This window comes from Equus caballus, chromosome 11 (genome assembly GCF_041296265.1).
Source record: "Equus caballus isolate H_3958 breed thoroughbred chromosome 11, TB-T2T, whole genome shotgun sequence".
NCBI lineage: Eukaryota > Metazoa > Chordata > Mammalia > Perissodactyla > Equidae > Equus > Equus caballus.
The window spans coordinates 26,485,936-26,499,538 of NC_091694.1; the positions used below are offsets into that span (position 1 = coordinate 26,485,936).

General features: G+C 52.0%; 1 long non-coding RNA gene across 3 annotated transcripts; it reads left to right on the forward strand.

Moving 5' to 3' along the window:
* Positions 1-3,854: 3,854 nt before the first annotated feature.
* On the forward strand, positions 3,855-11,488 carry LOC111775666 (uncharacterized). Of its 3 annotated transcripts, XR_011422980.1 has the most exons (4): positions 3,855-4,159; positions 6,277-6,381; positions 6,745-7,782; positions 11,080-11,488. It is a non-coding gene; the product is annotated as an uncharacterized lncRNA (long non-coding RNA). The 3 variants fall into 3 exon arrangements; XR_011422979.1 differs by lacking the exon at positions 3,855-4,159 and having other exon boundaries at positions 6,165-6,381; positions 7,136-7,782; XR_011422978.1 differs by lacking the exon at positions 3,855-4,159 and having other exon boundaries at positions 6,185-6,381.
* The last annotated feature ends 2,115 nt before the right edge of the window (positions 11,489-13,603 follow it).

Below are 13,603 nucleotides of genomic sequence, written 5' to 3' on the forward strand. Positions count from 1 at the left end.
AACCGACCCTGGCACGTTTCCCAAGGGATGAAAACCCTGCGTGGGGGAGTGAGGTAAGTACATCGGGGTCACACACTTCCGAGTTCGTGCCTCTCCAGGACCTCGATGCTTCTGGAGCCAGAGCTGCAGTCTGAACTGGGGGAATGAGGGAAGATCAGAACTTCCAGAGACGTGAGGCCGAGGGTCAGTTTCCAGTAGAACAAAGCTGTTGAGGGAAAACGAATAGGAATTTAGAAACCGGGAAGGTGAGTCAAGGCTGGTGGTTCGGAATGGAGACTGTGAAAATGCCAGGCTGTCCAGAGGCCTGTTTGTAAGCCGTGCTCGCTGCGTGGTGCAGGAGCAGCTCTAGGGCATTAAAAAGAAGGGTTCAGAATGCCTCACTCAGCCGCCTAGTCCTCCAGGCTTGGTGGGGTGAGGTGGAGGAATCTTCATTTCTAACCAGCACTTCACATGTTTCTAGTGTATATGCCTTATGGGAGGACGTGTGTATATCTATGTCTGTATGTGCATGTGTGTGTTTCAACACGGATGTGTACCTATATGTGTGTGTTCGTATACGTGTTATCAGTGTGTATATGTAAACGTGTATGTATGTGTGTACTTGTGTGCATGTATCTATGTGTCTTTATACGTGTACATGGGTTTGTGTTTAAGTGTGCATGCGTGTGCACATCTTTGTGTGGTGTGTTTTCCTAGGCAGACTCCAGGGGAGCTGGTGACTGGCCGGAAGGCGGAGAGAGGGAAGGGGGTGGTCAAGGATAGCTGATGAGCCTTGCCTGGGGACTCGGTGACTACGATTCCAGGAGAGTGACTGGCCCACGTTGTAAATGATACTGCACAGCTGAGCACATGTGCACACTAGTAGTTACACCATTCCAAGTTACCAGGAGGGCAGTTTTGGTCCTAAGTCCAAACCCTGCCACAGAAAGAACCACCGTGGCCCGGCAAAGGAGCCCGAGGGGAGGCCCCCTCCAGTCGAAGCCTCTGGAGTTCTCTTCGTCCTCAGCATCCTGCTCCTGGCTGGTCACACTGAGTGCAGAGCAGACAGCCTCCTGGGCTACGTTTCTTCCCATCTAGACCCCATCACCTGCAGAGCCCCTCACCGTACTTCTGAGGCTCTGGGCTGCTCTTGCTAACCCATCTTAGCGAGTGTGGGGAAGAGTGTCTCTCCCACAGGCCCTGCTGTGGCTTCCGGCGACCCGCGGGGGCTCCTCTCTGCTTTGTCTCTGCACCACATCCAGCCATAGGAGGGCTGTGTGGACCACCCTGACTTATGGCAGGAAGAGAACAACTTTCCAGTCCAGTGACAACTAGAAAGGTCTCCCCATTGTGCAGGGAGCCATCAACTCCACTTAATTCCCCTCCCCTCCCCCCACCCACCAGTGGCCCAGGCTTAACCATTTCATAACCAGTGTATACACCTGGTGACGCTGCTCTGTGGACCTTTGCCATGGCTGCTTCCCCTCTGTTGGAGTCGAACAAGAGAGGGGCGGCAAAACCAGCCAGTGGTGGGGGCTTTAGCAGCAGGTCCTGCAAGGATGCCTAGAGCCAACAGGGCCTCACAGGCCAGGGGTGGGCAGGGACAGAGCAAAGGAGAGCAGAAGCCGCAGCAGCACAGCGGGGAGTCCGTGAGGGGCTTGCCATGCAAATAATAGAAACCCAGTTCAAGCAGCCGCTGCATGCCCCAAGACACAGGCTGGTTGCTTGTCTCCTCTGTCCCCGCCCCCCGCCCCTGTCTGTCCTCCTGGCTGCTCCCCTGGGCTCTCAAGACGGGCTCCGTAGGGCCAGGCCTCAGACTCCGGCAATGACACAACTTCTGTAGCTTTTGTCTCCTTTTAAAGATGAAGAAAATCCTTCTCCGGAGCCTCACATTTCATTGGCCAGAACTGCTTCACCTGCCCATGCCTGACCAGTCATTTGGCAGGGAAAACGAGCCAGCACGATGGCTGTGGACCGATTAGAATTCACGCCCGTGGGCTTGGCGGTCCCGGTCTTCCCTGAGGAGCAGGGTGAACCAAGTTGGGGGCCAGTTCGTAGGAAGACATGGGGGTGAGGGCGTTGGTTAGGCCACAGTGTCTGCCAGAGAGAGAACGAGGGGGCTAGGTGTTCAGGAACCACATCGGAGTCCAAAAAAGGGCAGGCTTGAAGCTGAGCCAGAATCCCTTGTTCCCTCCGCATTGCTTTGACCCCAGCCGACTGCGGCCTAAGGTGACATGGGCTGTTGGTAGTCCTGTCCTGGATTATTCCAAGGACAGTGGCCCACTTACGCTCTTGCTCACTGCCACCCTGGAAGTGGTTCTGAGTGAGCTTTGGGGAAGCATGGCCACCACCGTCATAAGGCAGGAGGCCCAAGGCCTGTGGACTCTGACGGATGGCTGGGGTCTGGGGACGTCGAAGCATGGTCGTGAGGGCGCTGGGAAGGATGGAAGGGAGGCAGCCAAGGGAGGGGAGGCCCTCAGGGCTGTGGGTTCCAGTGAGTGTGGGGAGCAGAAGCAGGGTTTGAAGACCTGTGAGCATCTCTGCCACCCAACTCAAAGGGGCCCCAGGGGCCTTTCCAGAGCAGGGATCGGAGGGAGAGGACCAAGTCTCCTGGCGGGAAGAGAAGAAGGTGAGCACAGTCCGCTGAGTCCTTCTGCAGATTTGAGGGACCTCAAGTTCTAATGGGGACCTCCAGAGATGACTGCTTGCAAAACACCTTGGAGCCGGGTACCTGAGTGTGGTTCACCCCCCGAGATGTGCTCGTCCTAGACCCCATGATGCGGGGTCGGTGAGCCGAGGAGTCGAAAGAAAGATTTCTTAGACTCTCAAGATCTGGCAGTAGTGCTCTTTTATTTAGAAAATAGTGTGGAATAGCATGGGGACAGGACCCATGGGCAGTCAGAGCTTCTGCTGCCGCCGCTTCTGCTGCCCCCGCTGGCATGGGGACAGAGCCCATGGGCAGGCAGAGCCGCTGCTGCTGCCCCCGCTGGCATGGGGACAGGACCCATGGGCAGGCAGAGCTGGTGCGTGGGGACAGGACCCACGGGCAGTCAGAGCTCCTGCTGCTGCTGCGAACTGAGGGTTAGGGCCAAATTTAAGGCATAGGTATGTGAGTTATCTCTTTACAAGACAAAGAATATGTAAAAAAGTTAAAATGGTAGATAAGAATCAAACCGGATTGAGTAAATGGCAGAAGTCACCGCTTGAATTTTATCCTTGGCTAAAGACAAAGGAGGATCTGTGGGGGGGAGGGTCAGTTACATGAGGTTGCCAGACAGTAACCAACTTAAGTTCTTACCTCTGGCATTGACCAAGAGCCTCTAGAGATAAGACCATCCCCCCCTCTTCCTGGCACAGAGAGGGAGGCATCTTCACAGATAGAGGTTTCCCTTAGAAATGTAAATGTTTCCCAACAAAGGGGCAAACAAATTCCACTCCTTGGAGCCTGAATCTCATCTGTAGTTTTAAAACTAACCAGCCTAAAAATCCTCATCATAAGCCATTTTAAAATTAAGCAGCCTAAAAATCCTCATCACCCCAGATCCTGTGGATATGTTACTCTACAGGGTAAAAAGGACTTTGCAGATGAGACTAAGTCGGGATCTTGAGATGGGGAGGTTATCCTCGTTCTCCAGGTGGACTCAGTGTAGTACAAGGATCCTCCTAGGAGGGAGGCAGAAGGTCATGGAGGAGAGAAGATGCTACACCACTGGCTTTGAGGATGGAGGAGGGGCCATAAGTCAAGGAATGTAGGTGGTTTCTAGAAGCTGGAAAAGGCTAGGCACAGATTCTCACCATATTAGTTTCCTGTGATTGCTGTAACACATGACCTCAAATTTGGTAGCTTAAAACCACAGAAATTTATTCTCTTACAGTTCTGGAGGCCAGAAGCCGGAGATCATAGCGTCGAAATGCAGGCCCCTCTGCAGGCTCGGGGGGAGTCCGCGCTCTGCTGCCTCCAGCTTCGGGCGGCTGTCGACTTTCTCTGGTTTGTGGCAGCATCATTCCAGTCTCTGGCCCACGGTCACACTGCCTTCTCCATTCTCTGTCTTCTTGTCCGTCTGTCCATGTGTCTCTCTGATAAGCATACACGTGGCTGCATTTAGGGCCCACCTGGGAAATCCAAGAGAAGCTCCTCCTCTCGGCATCCTTAGCTTAATCCCACGCTTTTCCATATAAGGTAATGTGCACTCTTTTGCCATATAAGGTGCTATTCTCAGGACCCCGGGATGAGGACGTGGACATATCTTTTGGGGGCCACTGTTCAGCCCCCTACACTCACCTAGAGCCTCCAGGAGGACCCCGCCCTGCCGACACCCTTAGTCCTGTTAAGATCTGACTCCCAGAACTGCAGAATAAACTCACATTGCTCAAGGCCATGAGGTTGGTGGTAATTTGTTACAGCAGCTGTAGGAAATGAACACACTGTATTTACTGACATGAAAAGACACACTGTCGAGTGACACTCAGGCAGGACACTAACCCGGGTTATGGTAAGAACCGCTTTATATCACATGACAAATAAAAATGGCAAGCAATAGGATATATTGGAGTGTATGAGGAAGCCATTTGGTATAAACCTAATTCGGCCTGACTTTTTTTTTTGTTCCTCCAAAAGGGCCTGACTGGCTATTGAGCACGCATTGCATATCTGCTTAGACATTTCCTATGGCCAGAACAAAGGCCCTTGAGATAAAGATGCAACTCCCCCCGCCCCACATTAGCATTTTTCCGTAGGCTAGGAACTGATTGCTGCACTCACCTCCCAGCTCACCTGTGACCACCCAGCTGGAGACAACAGACTGCCACCCTGCTGTGTTCACCAAGACAGAAGACCTACCTGCTATTTCCATCAATCGCTGTGCCAACAGAGTAGTCTTGCGACTATTGTAAAAGGGACATTCCAATCACATGTGAAACATCCTCTTTGAGGGTATATAACAGACCCTGTATACCCCCCCACCTCTTTGGAGTGCTGTGTTCCTTTGTGGAAAGACTCTCCCGGGTTATAATCCTCAGATTTAAGCTCAGAATAAACTCACCCAAATTTTCATTTATAGATTGGATATGGATTATTTTCGTTGACACACAGAAGTCTGTGTGCCAGGCTGCTCTCAGGGGAGGGCACCCAGCAGAGGGACCGGAACAGGAGGCAGGCTCGGTGGAGGCCCAGAGCAGTGTGGCCGCTTGTCACCCGCCCATCCACACTCTTCCAGAAAAGATTTAAGGACAGGCCCTCCCCGCCGCTCCCCCCTCAAGTTCTCTTCCTTTCTCCTCCTCCCTCACCTGCCTCACTTCCCCACAGTTCCCTAGAAGCTAGCTTAAAGCCAGGCCCCTGGGGGAGACGACGAGGGGGCAAGATGAAGATGGAGGGAGGGTGACATGGGCCATCAAGGATGATGTTGGGAGACCGGGGGACTTTGGAGGGGGTGCCTTGCCTCTTAGCACCAAGGAAATCGGTTCTGGGAGGCGACCCTGCTCCCACAGACCCGTTTGACTTGAAGCACCTCATCCTGGCCTAGATTCCCCATTCTGCTTGTGCTAAACCCCACATCCCCCAGGGGGCTGTGGGGCACCAGGCCCACTCCCTCACGAGTCAGGAGTGCGGGCCCCAGGGCCCGAGGCCGCCCCTTGCCCACGGCGGTGGATCCGATGAGCGGAGCACTCTGTCAGCCTCCTCGCATCCACCCCCACCAGCCTCACCCAACCCCCTCCCCACTCCCTTTCTGAGGTTCCCCCTCAGAGTCCCCAACTTCCTGGCAAAGGTTCTCCAGCTAGGCTCTCCCAAGAAAGCCGTCCACGGCCGGATGGGAATGTTTCCAGCTCACGGTGAGGCTCTGAGGAGAGACACTAAGTTTTTAGAGCTTGGTTCTCCTCTGTGCTCAGGTACTCACTCTCCCTGGGGCCTCACTGTCGGCAGAGCTCAGCCCCTGGGGAGCGTCCCTGGTGTCCAGCATCACAGCACAGGCCAGCTTGGCTTAAAGGAAAGTGTCGCTTTTATTGGCTTTTCAGAGAGAAAACTAAATTATCCATCCAATTCAAAAGTGGAAAACTTCCATTCATATAAAAATTCTTTCATAGCAGATTGGGGGCTGGGGCTGGGGAATGGGAAGTGACAGCTTAATGGGTACGAGGCTCCCTTTTGGGTTGATGAAAATGGAACTAGATAGGGATGGCAGTGGTACAACATTTGACTATCCTAAATGCCTCTGAATTGTTCACTTTAAGATGGCTGTTTTTATGTTGTGTGAATTTCACCTCAAAAAAATTATTCCTTTCTTTTCAACGAAAATGGAGCGTTGACTGTGTTTCACATACTGTTGAATGTCCTGGGGACATATTGACGAGGAAGACGCCCAAGATGCCCACCCCACAGAGCATAAGGTCTAGTGAAACATACAGGTAAGAATAATACAGTGATGCAGCTGAACTTGGCACAAAAGTGGTGATCAATAAATGCTTGTTAAATAAAATATAAATGGATATAGGAGCTTTGGAGGTCTATGTAACCCAGACTGAGGATCACAGAGGGCTTCCTGGAGGAAGTGGTATCTAAACGAACTCTTGAGAGATAAGTAGGAGTTAGCCAAGTGGGACTGTAAGATGTGCAAATGCCCAGAGGTGAGGCAGCTTCCAGGAACTGAGAGATGTCCTCTGTGGCTGGGAACAATGTTGGAGGAGTGAGGGGTGTGAAACAAGGCGTGAAGAGCGGGCAGGAGTCGGCTCCAGAGGCCCTTTGAGTTATGCTAATATTTGTTCACACAGGCATTCTTTCTGCCAACGGTACCTGGATTTTCCTTTAGGGAATTTACTCATCCACCATTCTCAGCTGTGCAGTAGAATGAGTAGGAAGTGAGGGGTCTGGAGTATTTATTACCTTTATGTGAGTAAAATTCATTATAGATAGGTGATAGAGAGAGATAGCTAGATATCGATAGCTAGAGAGATGTAAATAAATAGATAGATATAGATAGACGTTAATAGATAGAGAGAGACAGAGACAGAAAGAGACAGAGGTGATAGATAGACAAGAACTGGTTGTTAAACATTCACCAGCACACCGCTGTCTGTAGAGGTGGAGGGATATGACTCAAATCTGATATAAAAATCTATTTTTTTTTTAAAGATTTAATTTTTTTCCTTTTTCTCCCCAAAGCCCCCCGGTACATAGTTGTGTATTCTTCGTTGTGGGTCCTTCTAGTTGTGGCATGTGGGATGCTGCCTCAGCGTGGTCTGATGAGCAGCACCATGTCCGCGCCCAGGATTCGAACTAACGAAACACTGGGCTGCCTGCAGTGGAGCGCGCGGATTTAACCACTCGGCCACGGGGCCAGCCCCTATAAAAATCTATTTTTTACATCCGTCTGGGCTCCCTGAGTTCCCAGCCAACACCAAAACTGTTTATTTAATAAGGGGAAGTTCCATCCCTCCTTCCACCATTAGGGACCAGTTAGATGAGGGGGTCTGTGGGGCCTGGGAGCGTGGCTGTGTTCATTTGCACCTGGATCTCAGCGTTCAGTGGAACTAAGCCGAGAAACGCATCGCAGTTCCATCTCTGCTAAGCTGCTGGCAGAATGATGTTGAAAAGAGAAGATCGAGAGAGCAGGAGTCCTGGGTGCCCGGAATTACTCTCTGGAAGACGAATGTGTGATCTGGGCACAGAGCCGCTGTGACCTTCAGAATGGCTGTGCCAGCACGTCCAGGGCTGGAGGACCAGGCTGGGGTCTGCACAGACCTCCTGTGAAAGACACTGCAGAAGGCAGCCCGTGGACGGGGTGGACGTGTTTGCGGCATCCAACAAAGGTAATTTTTTAGGATGGATTTGCTCTGCAGAGGCAAAGTAGATTTGTAATTACGCAGTTCACTAATGAGACTAACGAGACCTGTTGTTTCCTGACAACAGCTGTCCCCACCTTCTTACTGACAAAACTCGGGTTTGTTCTGGTGTCAGCAGTCCTGGGCTTTGTGCTCTTCCCAGCCTGGTGGGGTAATCATGGTTGGTGTTTCTCTCCTCTGGGCAGCGACTGATTTAAGAAATGAACCTGAGAGGAAGCCTGTGGAGGTGTCTCTGGGAAGGACTTTCTCTTCTTCTAGAAAGAACTACTGGGAGAAATGCCCCCATTCTCTTTGGGTGTGGTGGTCCCTGTGGGAGGCTGGAACTGCTGCAGCCCCTTTGCGACCATGAGGAGACAAAGCAATATGTTGTGTGTGTGTGGGGGGGTGTGGATATCTAGTCATATCTGTCATCCTGGAGCAGATCCCTGGAAGAAGTGGGCAGTGAGAGGAGCCCAAGGGGCCCTGGGGTTGGCTGAGGGGAAAGCTATGACTTCTGGTGACAGTGATGCTGAGGGACCTCCGAGGAGCCAGAAAGGAGATAAAGCGAGTAGAGGAGGTACTCCTGGACAAGACTGTAGTATTGTGCACCAGGTTTGTAACAACGAGGACAGAGAGAAGTGGACAGGCAATAGATATCTTGGAGGCAACTTGGTGATCACTTGGATAGAGAGGATGAAGAAGAGAGGCTTCACAGATTTTCCTTCAATAAAGGACAAATTCCTCCCCACCATGGACCACACAGCACTGTCCACCACGGCTCCTGCCCATCTCTCCAGACACATCTTTCCACCTCGCCCTCCTTGGTCTCTAAAATACGGTCCGTCATGTTAATCTTTTGGTTTCTCAGAGGTTCCTTTGCACTCTGCCCTCTGCCCTCTGCCCTCATCACTCGCCCGCCCACCTGCCAGACTCCGGCTCACCTTTCAGCCTGCTTCCTCTGTGCTGCTCTGGTCCGGCTCGCTCACCACCCTGTGCCTCCTCAGCCCCTCTCCCCGCCCATGATAGTACTGAGACTGCTGTGTCCAGCCTGCGGCTCTGCAAGTGCCATGGGGCTGGGATCAGCTCCCAACACAGCACCTGGCCCCCAGCAGGTGATTCACAAACACCTGTGGAACGATGGACTGAGAGCCGATGAGATGAGTGACGGGGGGCCCTGGTGGCCTAGAAAGAGCTTTGGGTGGGGGAGGTGAGGAAGAGGAGACTGGGGGTATAGAAACACTTTAGGGTGTCTCGCTCCTTCCAAAGGTGCACCTACCACTTCTCTCCTTCCCAGGACTTCACTGCCAAGACCCTCATTGTCCCTATGCTGCTGCTTTCTCTGTCTCTCTCTCTTTTTTTTTTTTGTGAGGAAGATTGGCCCTGAGCTAACATCTGTTGCCAATCTTCCTCTTTTTGCTTGAGGAAGATTGTTGCTGAGTTAACATCTGTGCCCATCTTCCTCTATTTTGTATGTGGGATGCCGCCACAGCATGGCTTGATGAGTGGTATGTGGGTCCGTGCCTGGGATCTGAACCCACCAACCCCTGGCCACTGAAGCAGAGCACGGGAATTAACCACTATCGTGGCCCCTGGTTTCTCTTTTTTACCAATTCATTTCCATGGGCCCATGAACCTGCTCTTCGAGTGTCTCCATTACAAATCCCTTAGGAGGCAACGCATTTCTACACCTCACCTCCCAGTGCCACCGGCAAAACCTACTGAAAGACTCATGCGTGCTCGCTGTCCCACCTGCTCACCTCCTCGTCTCTTCAACCTGCTCCTACGGGGGCTCTGTGCACTCTGCTTTGCTGAGTCTGCCCAGGTCGGCGTCACTGGGGACGGGAGACCTCAGGCTCCTGGTTTTCCTCCTGGTCACAGGCTGCTGGATTTCATCTCCTTTACTTGTTTTTCCTCCACTGCCTCTAAATGTAGTGGTGTCCCCGGCCTGGGCCCCTTTCTCTGCCTGCTCTCCACCCTGGTGATCACATCCATTCCCATGGCTTTGAACCCCATCTTTATACCTACGGCCGCCACACTTAGAACTCCAGCTCTGAGTTTCAGTCTGCTTACCTGGTGTGTCCAGTCACAGGGTCGAATTAATACCTTTTGAAAAAAACTTAGCATCTTGAATTTAACTTCGTTCAAATAGAATCTTGACCCCCGCACACCCTGTGCCTCCCCTCTCCTCCCCCATCTCTGGCACAGCACATAGTGGGTGTTCAATATCATTTGTTGATGGTGGATGTGATATTGTGATATAATAAGATCTATATATTTTATCTTTGTCTCCTGTTCCTGGCACAGAGGTTCTAAAATCTTTCTAATTTCCTGAGTGACAGAATCATCTTTTGTTATAATATTTGGTCTCAGTCTCTAGGTCCTTGGGTTCTCCAGAATGATGAGTGTCTTGTATGCTAATGAGAAGACTGGTGGCTGGAGGCCCCCAGACAGCTTTGGGATGGGGGCTGGTCACCAGAAAGACCAGGCATGACTGGAAGGTTGGCACCTTCAGCCCTACCCCCAGCCTCCTGGGAGGGGAGAGGGCCTGAAGATTGAGTTAATCACCAATGGCCGATGATTTACTCTATCATGCCTACGCAATGGTATCTCCATAAAACCCCCTAAATAATGGGGTTGGGGGGTTCAGAGGGCTGGGTTGGTGAACCCGCTTCTTGGCAGCCCGGGGTTCACCGGTTCGGATCCCAGGTGAGGACGTGGCACCGCTTGGCAAGCCATGCTGTGGTAGGTGTCCCACATATAAAGTGGAGGAAGATGGGCATGGATGTTGGCTCAGGGCCAGTCTTCCTCAGCAAAAAGAGGAGGATTGGCAGTAGTTAGCTCAGGGCTAATCTTCCTCAAAATAACTAACTAACTAACTAACTAAATAAATTGTAGGGCACCCAGCTGGAGTCAGAGAATTGGTTGGTGTGGGACCCTCCCCCGTACACACACATATTTGGTGTCGGAAGTGTTCTGTGGGTAGAAACAGATCACAGCCGTGAGTGATTGCGAGGCAGTGGTGCTTCCTGCTTCTGAGAGCTCTGGCCGCTGACCTGGTTTGGGGAACCAGACCAATCGCTGGGCTGAACTCTCCGCCTTCAAGCTGACCACTGGTGCCCAGCTCTGAGGTTCTTACAGAGCCAGGGGGTGTCCACAGAAAACGGTTTACTTATGAGCAACCACATCTGTTTTTTTTAATTGTGGTAAAATATGCATAACATAAAAGTCACCATTTTAACCATTTTAAAGATTTTACTTTTTCCTTTTTCTCCCCAAAACCCCCAGGTACACAGTTGTATATTCTTCGTTGTGGGTCCTTCTAGTTGTGGCGTGTGGGATGCTGCCTCAGCATGGTTTGATGAGCAGTGCCATGTCTGTGCCCAGGATTTGAACCAACGAAACACTGGGCCGCCTGCAGCGGAGCGCACGAACTTAACCACTCGGCCATGGGGCCAGACCCCATTTTAACCATTTTAAAGTGTACAATTCAGTGGCATTTACTACATTCACAGTATTGGGCAACCATCACCATTATCTGGCTCCAGAACATTTCAGCACCCCAAAAGGGAAATTCTGTACCCATCAGCAGTCAGTCCCAATGCCTCCCAACTCCTGGCAACCACTAATCTACTTTCCATCTCTATGCGTTTGTCTGTTCTGGACATTTTGTATAAATGGAATCATATATTATGTGGCCTTTTGTGTCTGGCTTCTTTCACTTGGCATCACCTTTTCACGGTTCATCTGTGTTACAGCATGTGTCAGGACTTCCTCCTCTTTGATGACTGAATAATATCCCATCACGTGGATATACCACGTCTCCATGTCTGTTCTTGAAGGAACAGGAGTAGAGAAGATTCTCCATGGCAGGTGTATGCTGGGGGCTGGGCAAACACAGCCAGGAGCACAAATGACACTGGGCTTCTGGGCAGTGGGGAGCGGCTGCAGCCCCCTGGAAAAGCCTTTTAACCCTGCCTTGTCCCCATCATTCAGATGGCTTATCCAAACGTCCCAGGGGAAACAGGAGGTCTCCTGGTCCAGCAAGGGAGGCTGTGGATGGGTGAGCCCCTGGACACCGTCTCCAGCATCCCTTCTGTGCCCACTTGGGCTTCCCCAGCCCAGCAGGGGGCGCTGGGGCAAGTCTGGTTCCAAGAAATGGTCTCCTACTTGGGATACTGGTGAATTTCCACCTTTCAGTGTTTTTTTCCTCAGCTTACTTCCCAGGTATTCAAGTGACGGGAACTTTGCGTTTGGGGAGTGCTAGACCGTTCCGGTTCTGGGCTGCAGCCAGTGGGAGTGTGTGAAAGACAAATTCCCCATCTCAGTGGGGTCAGAATGGGTCTGACAAGCCTTCCAGCTGATGCTTGTGCATCCCAGGCTCAGGATGCTCTACAAGACCCTCCTCAAGTTCATGCCCAGAGCGGGAGCGCGTCCTTTCTGCAGACAGTAGAGGGCTGCCTCCCAAATGATCGTTGCTAGGCTGAGCGCTCCTGTCTCTTCTTTGTGAATCCATTCAGGAGAACCAACCTGAGTGGTGGCTTATTCTGTGGGCCACACCCGTAACATTTCGTTCATTCATTCATTCAACGAAACTTTGTCCTATGCCGGGCACCATGCTGGCATGGAAGTTACAGCGCAGACTAAGACGTGGTCCCTGCCTACAAAGGCCTTGCATTCTGGGTGGGGAGACACCTAATCCCACTCCAGCGAGGAGGGAGCCTGGAGGGCGGAGCAGGACGGGTTCCCAGGTCAGGGAATCAGGAAGCCGAAGGCAGCAGCAACATTTTTCTTTTTTTTTGGGAGAGTGAAGCAGAGAACTGAACCGGAGCATCATGATTTGGTCGTAGGCATTTTAGCCTTCTATATTTTTTCCATTCAACATTCAAGAGATGAAAATAATAAACTTGTTTCTGGTTCTGCTATGAAGGTCTATCTTAGGTCAGAAAGAAAATGTCCTCCCTAATTAGTCCATTATGGAAACGCACAAGCGGACTGTCCACAGAGAAAAGGGAGAGCTGTACGGCTTTAGTTTCGGGATAAGTGTGCTCAACTCTGGAACAGCTTCTACAAAAGCTGAGAAGACACCGCCGAATCCACTTCCAATAGGAGGAGCCGTCTGGCTGGACTCTTTGGGCAAGCAAAGGTGTTTCCGGGTGCGTCAGGGTCTGCAGATACGGCTCTGAAGGCTCCGGGGCGTAGGTGGTCAGGAAGTCCTGGGGGTCACCGAGGGCAGTGGCTTGAAACCCTGGCCGCCCCTTCAGAATCGCCTGGGAGCTTTTAAAGCTACCACATCTGGCCCCACTCTAGTGACTCTGATTTAATTAGGGGGCACTCAGGTGCTGGTACTTTTTAAAAGCTCCCCAGATGATTCTAATGTGCAGCCGGTGCTGAAAACCCCTGGCTGTGGGGGGAGGGGCAGCAATGTGCAAGAAGAGGACGGGGGGCCATGCCAGCCTTGACACACCCCTATGCGCAACGCCTGCGGAGAGGAGATGGGGGCGGGGCTACCAGAGAAGTGGATGGAGACCAGGAACAGGCATACCACAGGAGCGAGCCACATGCTGCGAGAGATGGAGAAAAACCTGCACTGGATGTGCCATTTAGGGCCAAGCCAGTCACTGGCGGCGTTAGCAGGTTTGTCGCAAAGTGACGTGTGGGCAGCTGGATCAGAGGGTGCGAAAGAGTGAGATATGAGTCGGGACTCTGGAGGTGAGAAAACGGACACAGAGAATGCAGACTGACTTGGAGGCGAGGAGAGAGGCAGTAGTTGTCGATGGAGGGGGGACGTGGGGTCGAGGGCAGGCTTTAG